This window comes from Vombatus ursinus, unplaced genomic scaffold (assembly GCF_900497805.2).
Source record: "Vombatus ursinus unplaced genomic scaffold, bare-nosed wombat genome assembly UNPS02014861.1, whole genome shotgun sequence".
In the NCBI taxonomy this organism is placed as follows: domain Eukaryota; kingdom Metazoa; phylum Chordata; class Mammalia; order Diprotodontia; family Vombatidae; genus Vombatus; species Vombatus ursinus.
Window position 1 is genome coordinate 2,953,780 of NW_020954639.1, and position 25,209 is coordinate 2,978,988.

Here is a 25,209-nt window from a genome sequence, read left to right on the forward strand (position 1 = left end):
CTTCCTGACTCCAACCCCAGGGCTCTCTCCATGCCACCTACCTCATGTCAAAATATAGGAATAATCAGTGTTGGAGGGGTTATGAAAAGGTAGGCACATTAATGCATCGTTGGTGGGGCTATAGATTTGTACAACCATACCGGAAAGCAGTTTGTTTATAATTATGCAAAGAAATTAATTAAAATGTCCTTGTGACTGAGATTCACTGCTTGGGATACACACACACATACACACATACATATGTATGTACACACAAATACATGTGTGTTTATACATACATGTATATGTATGTGTGTGTATATATATGGAATGGCTATAGATAGAGATGAGATGGATATATTCACACGTGTATGCATTCTTACATACTTGTGTAATCTGTATGTATGCATATATCTATCCCAAGGAGGTCAGTGCTAAAAAGAAAGGTCTTGTATGTATTGACTGGCAACAAAGCAGACAGATGTTCTCAATCAGGGAATAAATAATGTCACAAGTTATATACATGGATGGAAAAGGATATAATTTTACTATAAGAATATGATATTATGGAGAATCATAGGAAGACCAAATGAAATGATGTAAAATGAAGTAAGTGGAACCAGGAAAGCAATATATACAATGACTACAATAATATAAATGGAAAGAATAATGACAGAAGAAATGAAGCTGAATACTGTGAAATTATAATAACCAAGCCTGGCCTCAAAGAAGAGGTATGAGAATGTACCTTCCTTCTTTAAAGAGATAGGGAACTATGGGGTATGAAAGACTACATATACATATGTACATATACATGACATGGGGTATGAAAGACTATATATAGATATGCACATATATGTACATATACAAGATATAGCTATGAAAGACTACATATATACGTACCTATGTGTACATATATACATATACAAGATATGGAGTATGAAAGACTACATATTCAGTAAGACTTAGCCAATATGTTGATTAGTTTTGCTGAACTGTTTTTTTTTCTTTTTCTCATTCAAAAAGGAGGAATATATTGGGAAAAATGAGACATAAAGACAAAAGATAATATAATTTTTAAAAAGTTTTAAAGTTTCAGTGGTTACATTCCCCTTACATCTCTTTTGTCTTTTTTTGGCATTTTATGTTGCCACTATATTTATGTCTAAAGATCTCTCATTACCTGGGCCAAGTCTTGTGAAAAGTAAATGCAGATGTAGCGTGACAATGTAGCATTCAATTTACCAAACTATGAAATGACTGATAAACTAATATAAGGATTTTCTGTGACTGATTTAACTCTATGTTCCCTATATTCCTTTACTTATCAGGAGTTAGCCAGTTTGGAGGTTTAATACTTAAAATACTTCCAAAAAGATGATTGTAATTTGGTCCTATGGTGCTCACTGCCACAAAGTCATTTAATAAATATTTTTTCATCCATCTATTCATTCCATCATTTAACTACACTATTCTTTTATGCAGAAGAATAAATTATAATAATTTCATCCAGAAGTTAAAACAATGTAAATTAACAACCACAACACATTATGCTTCCTTCATCTCCTGGCTATTTTCACTGGCCATTTTCATTTCCATTTCATTTTCACTCCATGCCTGGAATGCTCTCCCTCCTCATCTCTGCCTCCTGGCCTTTCTGGCTTCCTTTCAGGTCTCAGTGAAAGTCCCATCATCTGCAAGTAGGCTGTCCTGGTCCTCCTCTGTCCTAGTGCTTTTCTATCTCCAGTTTATCCTGTGTCTTATTTACACATAATTATTTAAATATTGTTTCCTGCATTAGACTGTGAGCTCTTTAAGTACACTTTTTGTTTTGTTCTGCCTTTCTTTTTATCCCTAGTGCCTAGCTTTGTGCCTTATACATATTAGGTGCTTAATAAATACTTGTTGACTTGACAACAGAGAACGAAAGAAATAAAAAAATGACTTAGCAAACATCTGACTTGCCGGTAGAAAGCAAAGACTGCCAAAGGCAACATCTGGTTAAAATATAAATTCATTTCTAAAATCTTACAAAGAAGGATGATGGACAATTATGAGCAGTCATTGCACAAAGCAGAGAAAAGCAGTGAAGGGTAAAAGCAGTTTAAAGATAGCCTGGCAATCTGTCTAGCTAAGCAAAGTCATCCTAAGGGCATTCAAGGATGAAAATGGAAAGAGAATTACGAACAGCAGAAAAATAGAACAAAAAACATTTCAATAAACTGAAATGGAAAATTTTTTCTATGAAGGCTAGTGGAAACACCACACTTGGATCTTAACACTATCGTCCTTGAGTTGTTCATAGAGGAGTGAGTAAATCATTTAATCTCTCTGTCTCAATTTCCTCATCTATAAAATAAGGATAATAATATTTTCAAGATCAAATGATTATACATGTAATGTGCTCTACAAACCTTAAACCTCAAGGAGTTATATCTTAGTATTATTATTATTATTATTATTATTATTAAGAACAAAGACAAGAAAAGTTGCAAAACTGGACCAACTATATAAAAAGGAAATCCATGCTAGAGGTGATAGAATTATGAGGGTATTGAAGGATCGATGTACTAAGTATCTGAAGGTGGGGAAGATACTAAAAACAGGGAAAAAATCTTGGAATTTATTAATACTGAAAAAGTTAAAGAACATTAACAACTACCAAACTAAATGTTTCCTATTCCATTTATACAAAATACTTATAATAATTATCTGTAAACAAATTGAGGACATCCTGGTAAGTAACAAGAAGGCTTACTCCAAGCAATATTCAATAATGGACCACGTTTTTGCCATTTCATAATTCACTGAAAAATGTGGAAATTATAGAATCCCATTATGTTTATTGTTTGTTGATTACTAAACCAAAAAATGTATTTCCATAAAACAAAACAATGCTCTACAGGCTCTTGTACAACAAGATGTCTCTGATCCATACATCAAGATCATTCAGGAATCCTTAGAAGATATTGCAACAGAAATAGTCTTCCTGAATGACCCCTCCTTCTCACCATAATAATAAATATTAGGAGAGGCATAAAACAATATATCTGTGATAAAGGAGATCTTATGAAGAGTTCCAGTCACAGAAGAATTTTCCTGTGAATGATAAGGTCCTCCAGATGCTCCCATTTGTGGATGACATTGTGGCATTTGCATCAAGCCCCAGAACATTTCATAGCCTACTGGAAGGGATCAGTAATCACTCCAAAGAATTTGTCTTCTCTAGCCAACCAGAGAAAGACTAAGTGGATGAAAAAAATGTCTGTTGTCCAGATTTCACATGCATTTGGGTGGACATCTTATAGAATTTGTCTAATAGTGTGTATATTTGGGGGTAGTTAGTACAAATGTGCTGGGGCCAGAATTGAAAAGAAGGAAAGTGGATTGGATTCCTTTAAGGAAATTACAAAGCTGTTTTACAGACCCCAAACTTCTCATGAAAGCAAGACCCCATCTTTCTGATACTAACATTTTGCTTATGTTGCTTTATGACATCAGATTGAAGAATAGTACTGGCTCAAGAGAGATATAGAGGAGTAGCCCACAGAGGACAGTGGAAAGGTACATGATGATGTGTTCAGGCTCTAACATGTAACTCCAAAGAAGAGGAATAATGTACATCATCAAAGAATTATATGACTATGACATGAAGAAAAGGTGGGCTTGTCAGGAGCATGGGATAACAAGTAGATGACTAGAATATTCCACTGGTACCCTTGTCATGACAGGGGAAAGTGGAGAATTTTGCCTAGCGCCAAAATTTTGGTAGACTGTGGACAATTGGGGACTGTGGATATTGCTGTGGATTATGACACATCACCTCAGAGGAACCAACATTGTAAATAAACCAAAGGAGTAATAGAAAAATGCACCACAGTGGACATAAGCGGTCTTCAGCCCCTTACCAAGAATGACTTGGTCTGTCCATTTTGGGGCACTAATTCTTGATACAGGCCTGGCTCACTTATTTTTCAGGTCTGGCCATTTCTTGAACACAAGTCATTGTTAGTAAGGTACTGAAGCCTACTTATTCCCACTATGCATGAATCTTTAAATTACTACTGGGATTACTACATTGTGCTGCATTATTCCTTCCTGATTTAAAGAATGAGAGGAAGAGTTCCATTTTGTTAAAGATTTATGGAAAGATGTAACAAGAACGGCACAAGATGAGAAAGCATGGAAAGATTATAATCTGCATTTGTGAAGCTATAAAATGCATGTTAATAAATCAATCAACAGAGATATCTTAAAGACTTACTGTGTGCCACACACTGTGCTTGGCACTGAATATAGGAAAACAAAAATAAAGTAGTCTGTCCTCTAGGAGCTCATATAGAAGGAGGAGTGGTGGGAAGTGGACACAACATAACATATGTAAGTGTATGTATTTTGATGAAGGAATGGCAGCTGGGAGGATCATGAAAGGCTTTATGTAGAAGGTAGTCTTTGAATTAAGTTTTGAAAGAAATCAGGGATTCTAAGAAGAAGAAATGAGGAAGAAGTACCTTCTAGGCATAGGGACAGCCAATGCAAAGGCACAGACAAAACTTTCCAAGTTAGTCTCTCTGCCCACTTGGAGTTCGTATATTTTTGATTCTCACATATTATGGTATGAACTTGTTTCCAAGTGTTACACTTCCAGAGTAAATTGTGGAGTGGGAGTGGGAAAGGCAAAAACAGGACCATGAATGGCAGCACTATGGTCAGCACACCAGCTTCCCTGAACCTCCAAAAAGGATGGCCAAAATGCAAAAAGTCCAGGAAATAAATACTTCCTTGCCTGAGAGACTAATCCATGCAACTCAAAACTCAAAGGGGAAAAAAAACAGAGTAATGATTGGGGCACACTAGTATAAACACCTATGCATTTACATTAAATTGTAAACAATAATGAACCATTACAACATCCCTTTGATGCATAGGTATTATCGCTATTATATGTATGGAAGGAACTGAAGCACATGGAAATTTAGGTCAAGTATTTTGATCTCTTTGGGAAAAGAGTTCCATATGCATCCAGTAATTACTGTTTATTAATCTGTTCCCATAGAATTTGTCATTTGTGGAACTCATGTTTGGGGAGAGAGAAACCAGCAGAAAAAATACTGCTAATGAGAGGTTGTGAAATATTATTTTTGATAAAAACACAGGAAAAGGACCTTTTGTAAAGTTTATTAAGAAATCCAGGAGAGGACAGTATCATGAAAGCAAAAGAATTTCAAAGAGGAATGCTAACTGCATACAATCATGTACTTTATATGTATCAAGGAGAATGAGAACTGAGAAGTTGCCATTGGTTTTGAACTGAAATTAGTCCTTGGTAATCTCAGGAAGGAAGCCCAGTGAAGGATGTAGATGTGGTACAAACTCCATTGCTGGGAATTATAAAAGAACTGACTAGACTTACTGGAGGTAGCAGGTAGGGATCACTTATTCCACAAGTGTGAGGAAGGAATGAGAGAAAAAGGTAGTGGAAAAGACAACAAGGAAAGCTGCAGGGTTTTTTGTTTTTTGGCTTTTTTTTTTTTCAAATTAAGGAAGACATATGTGTTTAAAGGGAGAAGGGAAAGAGTAAAGGAACTTATAACTTGCCAAAGCAGTGAGAAGACAAAGAAACAAGGCCTATCTAGATCCCCTTAACAATTTAGAAATACCTTCCAACCCCCTTTCTGTCCTACCAAAAAGAAAGAAAAGAAATATAAGGAAGGGGAAAGTTTCAAAAAGGTACCCGGAAAAATCAATCAAAAAGCATTTGTTAAGCATCTACTAGATACAGATACTGTGCTAGGTGCTAAAGTGAAATAGTCCCTACCCTCAAGGAACTTATGTTCTATTGAGGCATTGTTGGTTGGTTGATTGGTTGGTTGCCCTTCATTCTTGAAGAGGATCAAAATGGCATCATCATGTTGGAGTTAAGGTACAGTGTGTCTGACTGCGACCCATCAGACCATAGGCTGGTCACAAGGCTCTACCACAAGTCAGGCACATATTGTCCACGTTAACATTTAGGAGTGGAGATGTCTCTAAATTTGTGCATCTCGTCTTTCTTTTGAGATACTGCAATCCTGCTTTGCTCGTGAGGCACAGCACTTTCTTTGATGGGGGCATGCTGTTCTGGGTGGTCTTTTGCCAGTCTCTTCATGTCACTCAATTGATTCCAGAGTTCCTCAGAGAGACCTTGAGAATGTCCTTGCATTACTTCATCAGACCTCCATGTGAGCACTTGCCTTGTGTGAGTTCTCCATAAAGTAGTCTTTTAGGCAAATGTACATTTGGCGTTTGAGCAACATGGCCAGCCCATCAGAGTTGTGTTCTCTGTAGTGGAATTTGAATACTTGACAGTTTAGATGGAGAAGGGACCTGAGGGTCCAGCACCTTCTCTTACCAGGTGATCTTCAGATATTTCTAAGACAATTCAAATGGAAGTAATTCAGTTTGCTGGCATTGGTGATGGTATACTGTCCAGGTTTCACAGGAATACAACAATGACGTCTATAGACCTTCAGATTGGTAGGTAGTCAAATATCTCTAATCTCCCATACTTTCCTTTGGAGCCTCCCAAACTTTGAGCTAGCTCTGGCAATGTGTACATCAACCTAATCATCTATGTGTACATCCTTGGAAAGTTTACTCCCAAGGTAGGTGAACTTAATCCACAGTATTTAGATGGTGTAACTAATGGTTACACATATGGATAATGGCATGCTTTCATGAGTTCTGGTTAATGGATGGTACTCTTGCACTTTCCCAGTTACCAGTTGAGTGAAGCAAGGCTGTATGCTTGCTCCCATGCTTTTTAGCATAATGTTTTCAGCAATGTTGTCAGATACCTTTAACTAGGATGAAAATCGTATTGAGGTCAGCTACTGCACTGATGGCAAATTATTTAACTTGAAAAGGTAGCTAAGATTAAAGGGGAGGGAGTGTTGGTGCTTGATTTTTTTCTTCACAGATGAGTGTGCCCTCAGTGCAGCCTCTGAGGCCAAGATGCAACAAAGTATGAGTTGATTCTCTGCTGCTTGTGCAAATCTTGGCCTAACAATTAACACCAAGAATACAAAAGATTCTTCACCAGCCGCACCACATCATTTATACGTGGAATCATTGAGGCAGTGTAATACAGTAGAAAGATTCTTGGCTCTGAAATCATAGGACCTAGGGGTCAAATCCTTCCCAAATGACTTTGGGCAAATTGCTTAGCCTTCCTGTTCTTCAGTTTCTTCATCAGTAAAAATGAAGCGATTGGTCTAGATATGCTCTGAAGCCCTTTCCAGCTCTATGTCTGATCTAATCATATATGGGGGAGCCAAAGTGAATGTGGATAGCATGATATATAGTCAATCCTCAACATTTGCACATTTAATTTTTGTGACTTTTTTTGTTTGTGTGGTTGTGGCAACCAGGAACATTCAAGGCTATGTGAAGTGGAGAAAAAAAGTGAGAGGTGCTATGTGCTGTGGAGCAGTTGGTATCTTATTAGGTACTTCATTGGTCTTGTTCATTGTACTATTGTAAAGAGCTTGCTACGCATTTTTTGTGTATTTTCATTGTGTGCCTTTAAAACTCAAGTTTTACGTGACACTTGTTCCCCCAAAGTGTAGTGCAAGTCCTTTGTGCACTAAGGTGATGTGGAGACCGCACCCATCTCAGAGTCTTTTAACAGCAGCAACTAAAGTGCCAGCAACCTCTCCCCTGGTTTTCAGAGTATAGCCAAGGTAATGTACAGTACCCTCACACCACCATTGTAAGATTCAGGTTAAAAAAAAGTTTTAGATTTAAGAATTTTATTTGCTGTACAGCATTTATGGTATTGTAGATTTTGTGTGTTATGAAAAGTGAATATTGTCTGAAATCAGTGGGGTCTTTTTTATTGAGATGTTAGCACAAAAGGTCACAGAACTCTGGGGAATTACTAGTGAGAAAAAATGTTTCGCATGTTACCAGTTTTATTTGGTGTGCTGCATTTTATGGGTTATTTCATGATTACTGTGTTAGGAAAAGTGTATATTATCAGAATTAACATTCTATTATAAAGAATTATATGAAAAAAAAAGATGTTTAGATGGGGCAGCTAGGTGGAGCAGTGGATAGAGCACCGGCCCTGAAGTCAGGAGGACCCGAGTTCAAATCCGGCCTCAGACCAAACACTTGACACTTCCTAGCTGTGTGACCCTGAGCAAGTCACTTAACCCCAGTTGCCTTAAAAAAAAAAAGAAAGAAAAGAAAAAGGAATTATATGCAGAAAATTGTGTTTTCAGTAATCTCTAGCAAAAAAAAAATTATAGTTGTTGGTGGCTGTCAGAACCTAAGCCCTTATTTCCCATAGGTTTAATGTATCATCATTTACATTTTTAAATTTGTGCCTCTTCTAGGAACTTTACCTCTGTGCAAGTGGAGGATTGATTGTATATAGATATATATGGTTATATAGATTAAAATAAATATGGTTCAAGGTGGTTTTGTGGAGAAAGGCACTAGAAGCTGGGGGGTTAAGAAAGGCTTTCTGTAGAAGGTGGTGCTTGGGCTGATGCTTGAAGGAAACTAGGGCTTCTACAAGATAGAGGAGGGGAATGAATGCATTTCAGGCATAGGCAGAGCCATTGCAAATGTAGGGAGACTGGAGATAGAATACCATGTATGAGAGACAGTAAGAAAGCTAATTTGACTGGATTGTAGAGTAAATGACATGAAATGGAGTAAAGTAGATTAAGGTTGAAAAAGTAGGTTGGGGCCAGGTTGTAAAAGCCTTTAGGTGCCAAATGGAGGAATTTGTATTCAATTCTAGGGAATAGGAAGACTCTAAAGTTTATTAAGTAGAGAAGTGACATGGTCAGACCTGAGCTTTGAATATAAGGAAAAAAAAAACAATTTATATTGAGTCAAAATCTGCTTACATCCAATTTACATCTCTAGGCCCAGCAAAATAAGCCTGAATTGTATATGGTTTATCTCCTCTATTAGAGTTATAAGCTCCATGAAAGTATGAACCACATTTTATTTATCTTTTTACTTCTTGCAAGGGACAGAGTAGATATTCAGCCAAGGATTCATTGAATTGAATTGCCTGTAAACATGCGAGATCACCCCTGTGCTCACAGGAGACATCCCAATCCAATTTTCCCCTCAAATAACTATGTCATCTCTCCTTTGCTTCAGTAGCCAAGGGACTAGTCTTCACCTCTATTCACTTCCACCACCCACATATCTCTAAAGGATTGCGTTTGCACTTCTTTTAGGTTTTATCATCTTCTCTTTTGGACTACGATTGTACTCGTTATGTCTCTTTTGCTGACCTGCCCATAGTAGGAATTACATAAGCATTTATTTAATTGAATTTAAGTGAACAAATAGGATTGCCCAAGTAATGGCTCTCCCCAAACTGTAATTTCAAAGCATTTACATTTGGTAGGTTGAGGTCTGACAATTTATGGGATTTTCCCGATATTCCAGAGTAATAATAAATAATTGTGATATTATGAAAATGTCATTTTGCCATACTTGATTATATATTTGAGATCAGAAATTTGTCTGTCTGAAATGCCTAATGCCTTGTTGATGATTTTGTATACTATAATGAATATATATATATATATATGTGTGTGTATATATATATCTATATATATATATAGATATATATATATATGATTTGGAGTTGGGACTCCTGGGTTCAAATTCAGGCTCCAACATTGAGTAGCTACGTACCCACAGGCTGGTCACTCTCTGAGCTTTAGTTTTCTCACTCATAAAATGGGGGTAATAATATATGTACCATAAGCCTCTGGGAATTATTCAGGCATTCAAATGGTAAACCTTAAAGCATGATACAACTATAAACTATTAACATTGTGTATCGTTCTGTGCCTGTAACCATCCAGCAAAAGTAGTTGAAGTGGAACAAAGAAGTTCAAAGCCAGTATGGAAGCATTTTCTTAACCGTAGTGTAGGTAAAAACAAAATAGAGTAATATTTAATTGTGGTCTTAGATGATCAAACTTAATTTTGCGTATCAAAATCCTTTATTCTTCCTTTGATGAAAGGCAAAATAGACAAGAACACAAGTACAAAGCAATTGAAACTCAATGTTGCAAAATGATAAAGAAAAGGCTTAGCCCCAAAGAAAAGATATAAGACTCCTCCCTATCCCCCCACCCCCTTTGCAGAGGATGAGCTCCATGGATGTGAACCTTTAATACAATGTTAGATTTTTCATTTGTGTTGATTTTTTTGATGATTTTTAAAAGTTTCTTCTTTTCTTTTTTTAAAAAATTCTTTCTTATAAGGAGTATTCAAAGGGAAATCTAGGTGATATAAGAAGAAAAGATATGATTAAAACACTATTTTAAAAAATTTATAAAAGTATAGCATTAAGTAGGCTTAGAGTCTAAAATAAATTGCATTTTCTGGGAGGTTGAACTAGGTATTCTGTAAGGTTTCTTCTGTCTCTAAGCTGCTGATTCTGTGACTATTTTGTTGTTGTTCAGTAGTTTCAGTCATGTCTTACTCTGTGACCCCATTTGGGGTTTTCTTGTCAAAGATACTGGGGTGGTTTGCCATTTCCTTCTCCAGTTAATTTTACAGATGAGGAAACTGAGGCAAACAAGGCTAAATAACTTGCCCAGGGTCACACAGCTAATAGTGTCTAAGGCAGGATTTGAACTCAGGTCTTCCATACTCCAGGCCTTGCACTCTATCCACTGCACTGCCTAGCTGCCCTTCTTTGAGTCTGGAGGAGAAAGTGAGGCTGCTGATTTGCACAGCCCTCCCTCCTTAAATCCAATTCAATTGAAAGTTATGACATCATCTTCCTGATGTCATGGTCTTCTTCGAGAACAAAGGACAAACCACACCAACCATAGTTTATGGCTATAGAATGCCTTAATAATTCAATTAAACTACCATTTGGCTTCAACCTCATATCAAAACAATATTCATCAAATCAAATTAATAATCTTTTTATCACTCTGAGCATATGTCCATTTAGAGGGCCAAATCAATTCCCAAGTCATCTGTCTTTCACTTATCAGTCTTTTTCACTTTTGCTTCTGCTTTAGGTACTTGATTGGTCCTTCACTGATGGAGGTCAGCTCTTCCTTTGAAGTCTTCTTAATTTGGTGTAGAGGAGGTGGAGTTTATAGGGTTTGGGATTTTTTTTTAAGCCTAGGAGGATATTAATGCATCAAAGAGAGGTTTGACTAATGATTCCTCAGTGATTCAACTTGTCTTGGTATAGGAATTGTTCATTTTTTCTCAATTCTTTGTCTCTGTATACCTGGACACAGAACATAATACTCAGATCTACCTCATTCTAAAACAAGCACTCTGTGCTGCCTGCCTCTTTTGTACAAGGTTATAGCAAATAATGAAGCGTCAGCATAACAAACTTACTAGCAAGAAAAGCGTTCTTGTTTAGTGAAAAGCGTACAGACAACAAATTGGAGTCTGGTAACGAACCAAACTGAATTGGGACCGTAACTAGGGTCAGCTTTATATAGGCAGAGGAAACATATAGTTATATAATGTGACTTAAAGTGAGGAGTTTGAGATGGGAAAGTCTCCCCTCTCTATCCTCAGCTCCAACCCCCCTAAATACCATTTCCATCTATTTACCAATGCCTGAATTTTATTAAAACAAGTCAAAGCCTCCTCTTCCATAATATTATGCTTTGTCCCCAAAAGGGACAAAGCATAATACGAAAATATCTAGGATGAGGGGTGATAATATGACTTGTATTTACCCTAAAGTATAATTGACAAATACAGAGTTTAGTAAAGACTTTTGGAACATCCTGTATGCAATTCTTTCCAGTTTGTTTGTGTTTGAGGGGAATAGCTTGGGACAGGTATATATCAGTCGTATCCCCTAGCCTTCTCTGAAAATACCCAATGTGAGAGGAAATACATTGACTTATATTTACATTAGGGTACAGTGGACTTATATATGAGCCTTTCTAGGTTCTTTTGGTGTTTTGTTCTAGGGCATGGGTGGCAGGGAGGAAGGGTGTTGAAGAAAATAGGACAACATCAGTTACTTGAGGAAAGGGCAAAGAAAAAGAAGGTCCCACAGAAAAAGTGGAGGGGCCAGAATGGAGTGGCTATAGAAGCCAAAATAAGCTTCATGGAAGCTTTTGAATTTTAGCTACAGCTGACCCTAAGAAGCCATTCAATAATGTCTAAAAGAGAGAGTAATTAAAATTTTATTCTGAATGAACTGGTTGCTTGTATAACCCTGTCATGATTATCTCAACCAGTCATAGGATGGAATAAGGAAGCCAGCCTGTTGTGTTTGATTCTTACTGGAATTGGTTAACTTCATTCTCTCACAAGGCCGTAGACCCTGACCTTGGCAAATTATTTCCAGAATGCATGTCTTTCGTCAAAACAAAGATTAGGCAAGACAGTATGTATGAAATAGTACTAATCTATTACTACTACTGAAAACACAATTCAGGGATGTTTCTTGTGGTGATGAATCAATCGTATTATGTTGAAATACAAAGCGGAGGATATTACTACCATATAAAGGAGTTAGAAAAATCTCATTTAATCCAATCTTTTCTGTGTCCAGTAGAATGTAAACTGCTAGAGGAAAGGGATTATTTTGTTTTTGTAACGATAACTAGTATTTTAAAGTTTTTGTAACAGTAGCTAGTGTTTTAAAGTTTGCAAATTGCTTTACATATAAAATCCATTTGATTCTTATAACAACCCTGTGAAGTCATTTTATTATCATTCCCATTTTACAGCTGAGGAGACTGAGGCTGAGAAATTTTGAGCAACTTGATCAGGGTCATATAGCTGGTAAGTATCTGGGACAGGATTTGAACCCAGTTCCTTCTTACTCCAAGGCCAACACATTAACCACTATACATCCTAGCTGATTTTTGTCTTTGCATTTTTAGAACTTAGCATAGTATCTGTTTCATAGTAGGTACTTAATAAAAAAGATTGTTGTATATTATATGCTAGGTGCTGGGAGCATAAAGATGGGTGAGGTATGGTCTCTACCTTCCAGAAGCTTAAAATTTTATGAAGAAAATGAGACAAGTGCACAAATAACTATGATGCTAATTAGAGTGTGGTAAATGATTGCAGGAGGTACCTTTATTTGGTTAAAGGAAATTAATTTCTGGTCTTCTCATTGTCACTATTCTGGACATTGGAAGGTATAGGAACACAATAGGAAGATACACATTCCTTTAAAAGCTTATGGTTTATTGATGTTCATTTCTTCCTCCTTGTCCTTTTGCCAGATGTGACCAGATGCCATAACTTCTCTCTTGAGTGCCTTCTTTTCATAGCTAGCATCATTATCTTGCCTAGGCAATGTTTGTTCATTCATAATTTGGAAGTTACATTATAGATGGCTGGTATTTTCAGAAATGAAATAGTGTTATGTTTTATTCAGTGGACTTGGAGGTGGGATTTTATGTGCCAGGGGCAAGAGGAAGGAAATGAATATTCACAATTAAATTTTCATGCATCACTGTATGGAGTATTGAAATACCCATCAGCAATAAATGGGTACACGTCAGGGATTAGAGGAAGGAAATGGAATACCCATGATAACATTTATATTCCCTTTTTATGTATTATTGTTTGTGGCACTGAAATAAATATCCATTAGTGAAATGACTTTTTAGTGGATACATGCCAAAGTTGATAAGGGACTATTTATGCATCATAAAACCCAATGAAAAAAGCTTATTCTACATCAAAATCTCTTTCTTCCCAACTCATACATTTCCAATCCAGGCAAAGTGGTCTTGCCAAGGTAGCTTCATCCCAATACACTTTCCATCATCTTGATCTTTATGATCAATGGTTTCTTCCTTATAAAAACTAGTCCTCCCTTCAAGAATCAAAGAGTTTTGGGAACAGAAAAGGGACCTTAGAGATCAGATCCGTGCCTGTCCACCCCATTTCCTGCCATTTTACAGAAGAGAAAACAGAGATCCAGAGAATCAGAAGGCAGGTTGCACTTCAGCTTCTCAACATTTGTCCATTTCTGCTTCTGGCTGTCATGTGCTTCATTCCTGACTGTTCCCTTTCTTTGTTTTGCCTTCTCATACACTCGTGATTTCTCTTGAGTCTTCTTTGTCTTTGTTTTTCCTCTTTAGGGAGAAAAGAAAGAACACTGAATTTGGAGTTAGAAGAACTGGGTTAAAGTCCTGGCTGAGCATGGTGACCTTAGCTATCACATCATCTTCCAGGGACCTCAGTTTGCTCATTTTCAAAATGAGGAAGTTAGATTATATGATTTCCAAGTTCCCTTCCAGATATAAAATCTTATGTTCATACACCTCAACTTACGTTCTCTTTTTATAATCAGTGGTGTGCTGGAACTAACTCGTGTTGAAGCTGATTGTTACATTTTTAGTGTCAGTATTTATGTCTCATAATCATTAAATGTTACAAATCGGAGCTTTATTTATTGTTTTGTTGATTTTCTAGACTTAAGAAAGTGATGGAGAAAATGTTAAAAATGCAGATTAAACTTAAAAGCACGTCTTGTGTACATTAGAGAGCTGGGTGTTAAACATTGACCAGCACATCCTTGCAATAATTCTGATGAATGTCATAACATTGGTGTTAGCTAGCCTGCAGAAGTTAAAAAAATGTTAGGACATTCTGATTTAATGTAGAAACTGAAATTGTATCTACCTGATGCCAAAATATCTGGTTTTTAAAAATTATTCTGATATTTCTTCTCTAGGATAATGAGCATCTAGATGATTTTCAGCAGAGACTTCAAAATTTTCTTTTCCTGGTGCAGTAGGGGAATCCTTTGTTCCAGGACTTCTTGGGTTCCCTAGGAAAGTGTCCCCAGATAATTTACATAATCTACTTTAGAGGGAATAAGGGTCTGTATGGATAATAGGGAGGGGAGAACTTGAGGTCCTGCTTAGCTTCCATATGGCCTATCTGCAGGCACAGTTAGTGCCTGGGGGAAGAGGACATTAGACTGTGAATCTAATGGTGACTCACCCTGATATCAGCAATAGAAAACCAGTTGGAAATGTGGGGCAAAGCTCATTACTGATTCCTGGCATCAGTATGATTCCTATGAATCCTATGAAGCCAGGAGTCAAGGGAGCTGTACTAGAAGGGAATGTTTTAGAGGCAGGGCAAGCATGTGTATAGCTATGTTTTGAGTTGTAACACAGTATGCCATGCAGGGAACTCTGAAACACTTTTCTTCTGTGGAGCTCATGATAAAGGGCTGATTCCCTGGGAGAGAGAGTAGACAATGCTAGTTGCTTTGGACTGAGGGAAAACTGAAGAAGAGCTGTGACCGTGTAGAGGGGCAGAAGAAGGCCAGTGACATCTGCTGGGAATTAAGAAGAACCACAGTCACGCTGATGAGCTCCATGGTATAGCCAAGGAAACATTGGAATGGATGTCTGGCTAGTGATGTGAAGAGCCTCAGAGCTGAGCAGCCACTCTAGAGGGAAATGTGCTTGGAGCTCTACACAGTGTAAGACTGTAAGTGGTTAAGTCTACACAAGCCTCTGGAGGACAGTTCCCAAGAGTCATGTTATTGTGGACTGATGAGAATGTCATTTGTTTGATTGTTAATGGACTTTTTCATTCCTTGAACCTTGTGAGCTCAGTGAGTTCAAGGTAAGGGCAATGTATTGCTGGTGCCATAGTGATTAATACATGCTCGTTAATTAATTGTTTGATGGTATATCCTGGAATGTGGAACATTGTCTCCCTGGGAGAAATGACCCAGAAAGAAATCCTCCTAAAGTGAAAGAACTTTTGAGTGGTTATATTTCAAAACATACTGAAGGGTGCCCACATTTGTTGCTTTTCACCTAAATTTCTGGCAAGAGAGATTGTTGTTGTTCATCCTTCATTTTCAAAGAGGTGCAGTGACATCATGGGGTGATGTTTTGACTCACTCATGAATTGTACACAGTCAACAGTCTCACTCTCTCTTCCAGAGTCATTGAAGTCCAGTGGCAAGATAAAAGTCAGGATACTGGCAATGGACTGGAATGCGGTGGAGGACCTTGGTATCTTTGATATTTGACCAAGCTCTAAGTGCTCCACAGTGCCTGCTTCAGCTGCCGTCATAGCCATTGGAATAAATTGTTCTTATCTGCCCGTTCTGCTGGGTGGTGGGGGGGAGTCTTCACATGCTTGAGATAGACATCCCTCTAACTCACTGATGAGTTGGAAGCCTGTTGGTTACCCTCAACCTGGTTTAGCCTGTCTGCTGGGACGGTTTTATTGGGGTGTAGCTGCTGAGCATGCATTAGCTTCTTCTTCAAACCTGCTCTGTTTGGCCCCGGAGGACAGAACAAAGAGGGAGGGAGATTTAAGCTTGATGTCAATTACAAACTTCCTAACCATGAAAGATCCAAAAGTTGAATGAACTCCCTTGGGACATGGTGGGTTCCCCCTTGCTGGATGTCTTTGACCAAAGACTGGGTGAGGGCCACTTGTCGGGAAAAATGTAGAGAAGATTCTTGTTCAGGTAAAGGTTGTTCTAAGTCACCTCAAAGGATCCTTCTAACTCTGAAGTTCTGTGCCTCTACTTTTTAAAAAAAAAAATTCACAGACTTGGGGCAGCTAGGTCACACAGTGGATAGAGCTCCGACCTTAGAGTCAGAAGGACTTGAGTTCAAATCCAGCCTCAGACACTTGACACTTACTAGCTGTATGACCCTGGGCAAGTCACTTAACCCTGATTGTCTCACCAAAAAGAAAAAAAAATCAGACTTGGGATTTTACTGGTTTAGGAAATGCCCAAAGAAGAAACTCCCTTGACCAATGCTGATTGGCACCTGTTCTCATATTAATGGTCTTAGAAAATTATCTAGAAAGTGAAGAGACTTGTCCACAGTCACATAGTAGGTATCAAAGGCAGAACTTGAAGCTAGCTTTCCCTGACTCCAAGGCTGGCTCTCTGTCTACTATGCCATGGCTTCCTCTTGAGATTTTATTGTTCTTATTATATCAAAAGTTCCATAAACATATTCTGAATATGGGTAGGGCCTCACTGTTATTAGATATCATCAACCAATCACACATGTAAACGATGTGTATTACTGTCTTTGTCTAAGACATGATTGGAATGCCAGAGGATTCTATCCTAATTACAAGACTCTTTAGGATGAAGGAACTTGGGTCTTTAGGCCAAAGACTGAAGGCAGCAAAGAATAACTCAAGAGAGGCTGTTCTAATGGGTGACACTGGTATTTGATGCTGGGGACCCATTATTGTATGCCTTGGGACTAAAATATTGGGGTACTGGTATGCATTTCAGGGTCTCTGAGAGCCTGAAAAAAGTATATCACTATCCCAGACTTTTCTGTCACCTCCAGACCAGGCTTCTGAGAAGATGGGCTATTTTTAGCCTGAGGATCTTGGGGAGTGAGATCTTGCTGGGCCTGGAGGTGACTCAATATTCAATACCATAGCCTCAGGTTGTAGCCATCACAGTGTATCCCACAGGCAGTGGGAAAGTGATTGGAGTATTTACCAACACTGGGAGCCAATGTGATATTGCTCATTGCAGGTGTGACTATGAGTACCTGGTGGGATGCAGGAATAATCTAATGAGCACAGTATAGTATAGTACAGGAAGAAGAAGAGTGAGGCCAGCATCAGCAAAGATGAATGAGGAAGAGAATTAAATCACCTTTCCTGGGCCTCCCAGGTTTTCTTCCTTTGATGCAGTTGGTAGAACATTTATAGATTGGAGAAGACATTTTAATTTTATCCTGTGTGGATTACACACTACTTCTGTGCATGGCGTCAGCATGTTTAGCAAACGTTGATGGAAACAAGATCCTGCTTGACACTTATTTAGAAAAGTCAAGGCAAAGGTTTTTATTTGAAACAGAGATGTAGCCTTAACAACAGCAGCAAAAGAGCAGAGGTGGGGTGTGGGCTTGTTTTGGGTTGCTTGGGAAATTCTGAGTTGTTAGAGAGCAGACCTATCCCAGAAAGTGCAAACATGCACATAAAAATACAGATTGTTATGACCAGCACAAATCTACTTGAATTTCTATTGTTCATTTCAGCTGTTTGACAGAGACATATTGTCAGAGGATTTCTGGCACCGAGACTCAAGAGGAAGGAAATAGGTCTCAATAGCTTCATGTAGCCACCTTGGTTATATAGTCTCTTCATAATCAAATTAGTGCTTAGCACATAGTTGCTGCTTAAGTGTTTATTAAATAAATAAAGCAAAAAAGATCAGATGAAGTTTTTGAAATGCAGAGAACCATAACTTCATGCTTGTCATCTTTACACAATGATGAGGTGGGAAGAATAATTTCTCAAGTAGTCATTCAACACTACCTGGGAGTATTTAAGAGAGTACCACTACCCACACTATTTGTATTTGGTCCAAGAAATATAGGACCACAAGGTAATAAAGGACAAAGCAGGACAATAGAAGAGAAATCAGAGTCAGAATGTGACTTCCAGTGCCTTATGCCTCCCCATCTCCAGTGTTGCCCAGGGATAACACTGCCTGTCTGCAGAGTAACAAAAACAAAAAACAAGACCAAAAAATTTTGGAGAAGGAATGAATGGGTATGCATGACTATAAGTAGTGGTTTCTTTACATTAACTGAAATCCTGCTTAGCACCAGGACTTGACTTACGAAAAATTGTAAAGCTTGCAGTTTGTGTCCTATGTCTTCAAACTCCATGATTCCTCCTCTCCAACATCTCATTTATTTTTATATCTCCCTTAACATCTAGAACTGTTCTTTTATTCGTAGCGCACGCTTAAATTCATTGAATGAACATTTATTGAGTTTGTCTTGAAATTTTACAGTATAATTAAGCAAACTATTTTCACTAATTTTTTTTAGTTTTGTAAGAGAGTTTTAGAATATCTGAAGAGTTAACACTACAGAAATGCAGAACCCAATATTTAAAGAGGCTTCAAGATGAATTAATAACTAAAAGAATTGGACATAGAATAGTTATTTTAGTTTTAATGTAACTGAATTGGATCAATTAATTGATTATTTTATTTAGTGCTTGACAATTAGCCCAAAGTAATCTATTCCCCTTAGATAGTTGATTCAATATGTTTTACATAGAAATACATAAATATATGCACATATGTATCTATTCATAGATGCATATGTCTACGAAAACAAAATTATATGGATTCATAGTTAAAGCGATTAAATTGAATCAGTTGTTAGCTATGTAGTTGACTGTTCATTGTTCATTCATCATACTTAAAATACCTAATTTCTAAAATTTCAATTTAGTATCATCATTTAGACTCAACCAAAATTACTCTGAATTATATTTATACAGAAAAAATTTAAATATATTAATAAATGTTAATGACCTGATTTTGTATTGAATGAGTAAACAACGCATCCATTCTCTTATCCCTCATTTTGAGTGGAAGGAAACATTAGGTCTTCAGGATCACATCAAAGAAAATTACTACTCCTAGTTTATAATCCCTTTGCCTCTGACCATCCTATTTCTATCTTTATGTGTCTTCTAAATAATGGGAGTAGAGAGCTCATTAATAGGTAATAACAGAGAACATTGTTATAGTGTTTTAAGGTTTGCAAAGTACTTTACAATATTATCTCATTTGATCCTCACAACAATTCTCATTATAGTGTACTTCATATATTTCATGGTTCATTGTGTTTAATATCATCTTGCCAGTGCATTTTAAAAAAACTGGACTATTCTGTTACAAATGATGATGGTTAAAATAGATAATTCAAATTCAATAAAGATTTATGAACTGAACACTATACTAGGCAGTAAGTGAGGAAAATACAACGTTTAAAATGTTAGGTTCCTATTCCCTCTACTGGGAAGAGAGGAACTGTATGTAATCTGATCTGCCCTTCACAGGTCAAGAGAGAGAAGACAGACCCTGGTAAATCTGCGGTTTAAGCTAAGACCCAAGCAGGTAAATGGAAAGCTGGGCTGAGATCAAATCCAGGTGTTCACAGAGACAATTGCTGCAGAAGGTGAAGCAGGAGTCAAAAACAGTCCAAAATGAAAAGGTCTGAAACTTGGGGGAAATTCAAAGAGAATGAAATCAGAGAAATACTGTAGAAAGAGGAAGTATTGAGCTTCATTGTTTCTGTGAGTAATCAGCTTGAACTAGTATGGTGGAACGCTAGCCACATACTTTCCTTCCTCAGCTGTCTGCTTGAGAAAAATTTAATGGGGCAGACAGCACATTTAGAAAGTTTCAGCTGTGAGTCAGATGGAAAAGTCTCATGGTCCCTAGGTACAATGACAAAACAGATGATAATGCTTCTTGCTGTTTCCACTGATAAAATCATATCATTTTCTGATGTTGAAGTATTTGATAATACCAAGGACTTTGATGGTAGGGACTTTCTTTTAGACTCTTCAGTACCTGTGGCTGTAGGAGCCATTGCCAGGCTGCATTTCCACAGGGGCTACTACCCAGAATGATAGCTTAGGGTACTGGACTGGAAGCACTGGTCTTTCTAAGGCTCTTGGGTTCAAGGTCCTGAGCTATCTCCATCAGGACTTTAGGGGAGATGGTGGTCTGATGTGGCTGGCTCATACTACTCCTCTTTCCCTCAGGGCGCCTGGCTGCTTCAGCTGGGCTGGCTTGCCTGCCTTTTATATGGCAGCCGGTCAACACTTGGTGGTGACTCATTTAAAGGGTTGTCTCACTGCACAGAATTTACTGTTTTCTCAGATATAGCTGTTTGCCTCACTGTGGGACATGGAGAAGTCATCACTTTCTACTCTCTCCTGCCTTGTAGCTGCCTAGCCACCTGGCTTGTACTCTCAAGAGTTTCCTATTCTATTTAAACCTTGTTTTGTTGTTGTGGTCATTGTTGTTGTTGTTGTTATTTGTACCAGTATAAGAGGTTGTCTTGAGATAAAGATAAGCTGATTTTTATTGCATTCTGGGTATTTGCTATAAATAAGTGGACCACACATGGGGAGAAATTGAAACCCAAAATCACTGGCTTTAAGTGTAACTTTTCTTTTTGCTTTTATGTTACATTCCTGAACTAGGTAAGAACTCCCAAGAAGTTGGTGAGTGTGGATAAGCAACCAGCTGCAAGGCCAAACAAATGAAAGGAGCCCCATTTATGTATGGAATTTGATCATTTTAAAAGATTGGCCACAGGTTGATGAGGTATGACTTCCACTCTCTCCTCCTCAACCAATTATAATGCCCAGAGATCTTCAGCCATAGATCTAGAAACATATTACTTGCCTCCTAACTAGTTTAAACACCAGAAAACCTAGAGTAGAAATGGACAAGTGAGGCTCAGAGATAGAAACCCAAAAGGGAGTTCCGTAACAGAAATAAATAATTAAGTTTTTGCAGCTGTCCACCTCCAAACCTTACAGAGACTTTGGTGTTTATCTTAGTGCTTGTTGTGTTGTTATGGAAGATGGATTAGGACCCTCTGACCCTCACTTGGAAGTACTAAAGAGAGCTTTTTAGCAGTTGCATTCTCTGCATTCAATATTCTCCTGAGATCTGGTCAGCTGTGTCTTAGCCTTCAACATGCCTCACTTTGATATAAGAGTCATATGAAAAGTCATTTTTTTTTGCTTGATTGGTGTGTCTATAGGTTTACAGCATAATGACCTGAATAATTGGGAATAGTCATGAAAAATGGATCACTTTTCTGATTCCATGTTAGTAGCCCCCAAACCATATACCAGCTGAACATATGACCATCTGGCATACTTATTCACTCAGAATTTTTTAAAAATCTGTAGTTTTGGAAACTGAATATCAATAAAGCTATGGTTGGGTAACATATTAATGTTCAATATGGAAAATATCTCTGTTCATAAACTACAAATCCTGTAGAATTTCTAGTAATGAATTATGCCAAAAATAGCATTTGTTTCATCTTTTATTTCATAGGCAACCTGTTTCTTTTCAGATCTTTGTCAGGTACCTTATAAATGACAACTGATCCTGGAGTTCTAAATGCAATGAAAGGTAGTGAAGAAATATGTTTTGAGACCTCATAACATAAAGCTTCATTTTTCAAATTAGTAGGTCTGAAATTGTAGTTAGAAGGTATCATGGTATTTAGGGAAGCGTATTAGAATAGAAACCAAGAGACTTGATTTCTAGTTATAGTTCTGCCACTAGTTAGCTATGTGACCTGAGGCAAGGCACCTAACTTCTCTGGTTTCTATATGGACAAATGATCTCTGAGGTTTCTTCTAGCTCTAAACTCCCATGATTGTATTAATTAGTGGGGCAAGAAATCATTCTCCCCTTCAATCCTAGGAGAAGACTCTTAGTTTGCTTCTTTCCATATTTTCCCTGAAAACACCTGGTTTATGTTACATATCTTGTAAGTTATTGCTATTTCTACTGGTTCTAATAAAGTTACTGCTGGAAAATTATGCTGTCCTTACTGGAAGTACCAGAGAGTTGGCTCAGTGTGTGATTGTTGCTATTTTGTTCCAAAAGAAACTGTGGGTTAATCTTTTCTTTTAAAGTTGCAACTCTGAGGCTGTGACAAAATCAATGAGTTTTTACTGAGCACCCACTATATACCCAGAACAGAGTGCTGGTCGTATTTCCGCATGTGTGGGAAATGTTTTTTTCCTCTCCCTTTTCTCCTAACCATTTCCAGCTCGATTTAAAATAGCAGCAGCAGCAGGAACAACAACACATAGCAAGAGATGCCAAAGAATGTTTTGACAAGTGTACTCTCATACCTTCCTCTCATCCCTTCCCGAAGGGAAAGTAGGTAATCATAGGATCTAGAGTTTTCCTGCCCTGTAGCTAGCAGTGGGCTGGCACTTGGGAAAGCCTGGCTCCTCCACAGAGGTTACTTTCTGGGATGATGGCTTCAGGGTCTAGGCCAAAAGTAGGATCACTCTCAGGACTCCTGGGTCTCCTGCGTGGCAGTTGGCCAGTAATTGATGTTGGTGATGGTAAGGAAAGTGATGCAGTCACATAGTGCCATCTACCAACAGGACCATCTAGAGAACCTCACTATTTATAAGAAATCCCTCTTCCACTTGAACACTGTACTAGTCATCCTTTGTGACACTTGGGAAAACTTTGACGAATACCTTCTATTGCAAAAATACTACTCTGGTTTTTTTTTTTGTAGTATGTAAGGGTCCCTGAGTTCTTGAAAACTATGTGAAAACACTTGACACATATTAGCTGTATAACCCTGGGCAAGGCACTTTACCCCGACTGCCTCACAAACAAATACATGAATGAATAACTTGCCCAAGAGCACACAAACAGTATGTGTCAGAGATGGGACTTGAACCCAGGTCTTGTACCTCAGACCATTTCTCTATGTGGATGCACAAAGTCTGACAGGTTCTGCTAATCTGGAAAGGCTTTGTGTGTGGTCCCAGTGACAGACCAAGTCTACTGTGTGAGTACTAGCTCATCTAACTGTTGGATAGATAGGCTCATTACTAGTAGGTTGACCACTGAGTAAATAATTTTTCTGGTCATGATAATCTATGAAACAGGTAGACATAGAAAATGCATTTGATATGGCACAGCAAAAACAAAATATAGCCTTAAAGACTGTCCTCCCAGGAACCTCCCATTTGTGTTCATTTCATTCAAAATTCCCTGAAAGATGAAATCTCAGAGATAACTTTGTTCAGTGCTTCTCTTATTATCTATGTCAAATGAAGCATAAAATGTACTCATTAATCATTTATTTTCATCTCCCTTAGGCAGGAAATGACACTAATATAATTTTCCTCTACAAGTAGAGATGTTCTTCCAAATAAAAATCTTTACTTTTTCTACAGCAAACAAATACAAAAGAAAAAAAGCCACTAGATGGTGCATTTCCACTGAGACTTGAACAATAACCTTGGCAGGAACACCATTTTGGATAAATATGTCCTTTTCTGCTCTTGATTTGTTATTACTACAGCCACTTTCAATGACAGTTATTCAAACTTACAACCATTTCACACTGCCAGCGTTGCATTTTAAAATGAGGCAAGTGTCACAGAGAGCAAACCAGTTATAGTAAATAAATCAAAAGTGATGCTGAGATGTGAGTATGACAGAAAGTTCTGTTTTGCATTTTGTTCAATTCTGCTTCTCATTTATATTCACAGACTATGAATAAATTCTGTGCTAATCCTTTACTTGATACCACCAAAATGCTTATGATCAGGGAGCAATTCTTAGCAAGCTGACTAATCGTTGTTCTCAAAATTATTTTTTTTCCTCTTACAGCAATTCTCTAAACTTCTTCCCTAGATCTGGAGCAGCTGACTACAATTCATCTCTTGGAGGCGAAGAACTAGACTGATGAGCTCTCTACATATCTATATAGAAGAGGAGAGTTAGCTTTAGTCAGAGAGAGGAGCAGCAGAGAAGGACCTAGCTTGGAGTACAGAGGTACAGAGGTAATACTAGCCAGAGATCAGCCTCTGGCCTTTATTGAACTGTGTGCAGGGCTCTGTATCAGTGGACTTGGCCTTTTTCCTCAGGGAACATATAGTTGGGAAAATAAGCTAATCAATCAGCCAGTCAATCAAAAAGCTATTGGAATTGTCTGAGTCCCATTTATGTCCTTGCCTGTTTTGTAATAAATATGTTTATTTTCAAAATAGTTCTTACTTGCCTTGGTTGCTAGGAGATAAACTGACTTAGAAGTAAGCCAAATTGTGATATTTCCAGAAAGAAAACTCTCTGGCTAGCATTATTAAATGAGATTATCAAATATCCAGTATTGATCTGTTCTCAGTTGACCATCCATTCCACTTCTATACTTTTTTCTCTTTTGCCTTTTATGACATTGCTCTCCCTACATGTTCTCTTTCTGTCCATCTCCTTCCAGACTCCTTAGTCTCTTGTTAGATCATTATCTATATCTGTCCCCTAAACAAAGATGTCCCTCAAGGCTCTTCCTTGGTTCCTCTTTTCTTCACTTTATATACTTTTTCTTTGGCTGAGCTTAATCATACCTATAGGTTCAATGATCAGTCTCCATGCAGATGACTCCCTCATCTATATATCCAGGCCTGATCTCTCTCCAGAGCTCCAGTTCCACGTTTTTAACTCTCTGCTAGAGATTGCCACCCAAATGCTCAAATGCCATCTCAAATTCAATGTGTCTGAAACAGAATTGATTATCTTTTGCCTTGAATAATTCCTTCTTCAAATTTGCCTTTTTCTGTTGATGGTATCATTCTCCTTCTGCTTCCTTCCTTCCTTCCTTCCTTCCTTCCTTCCTTCCTTCCTTCCTT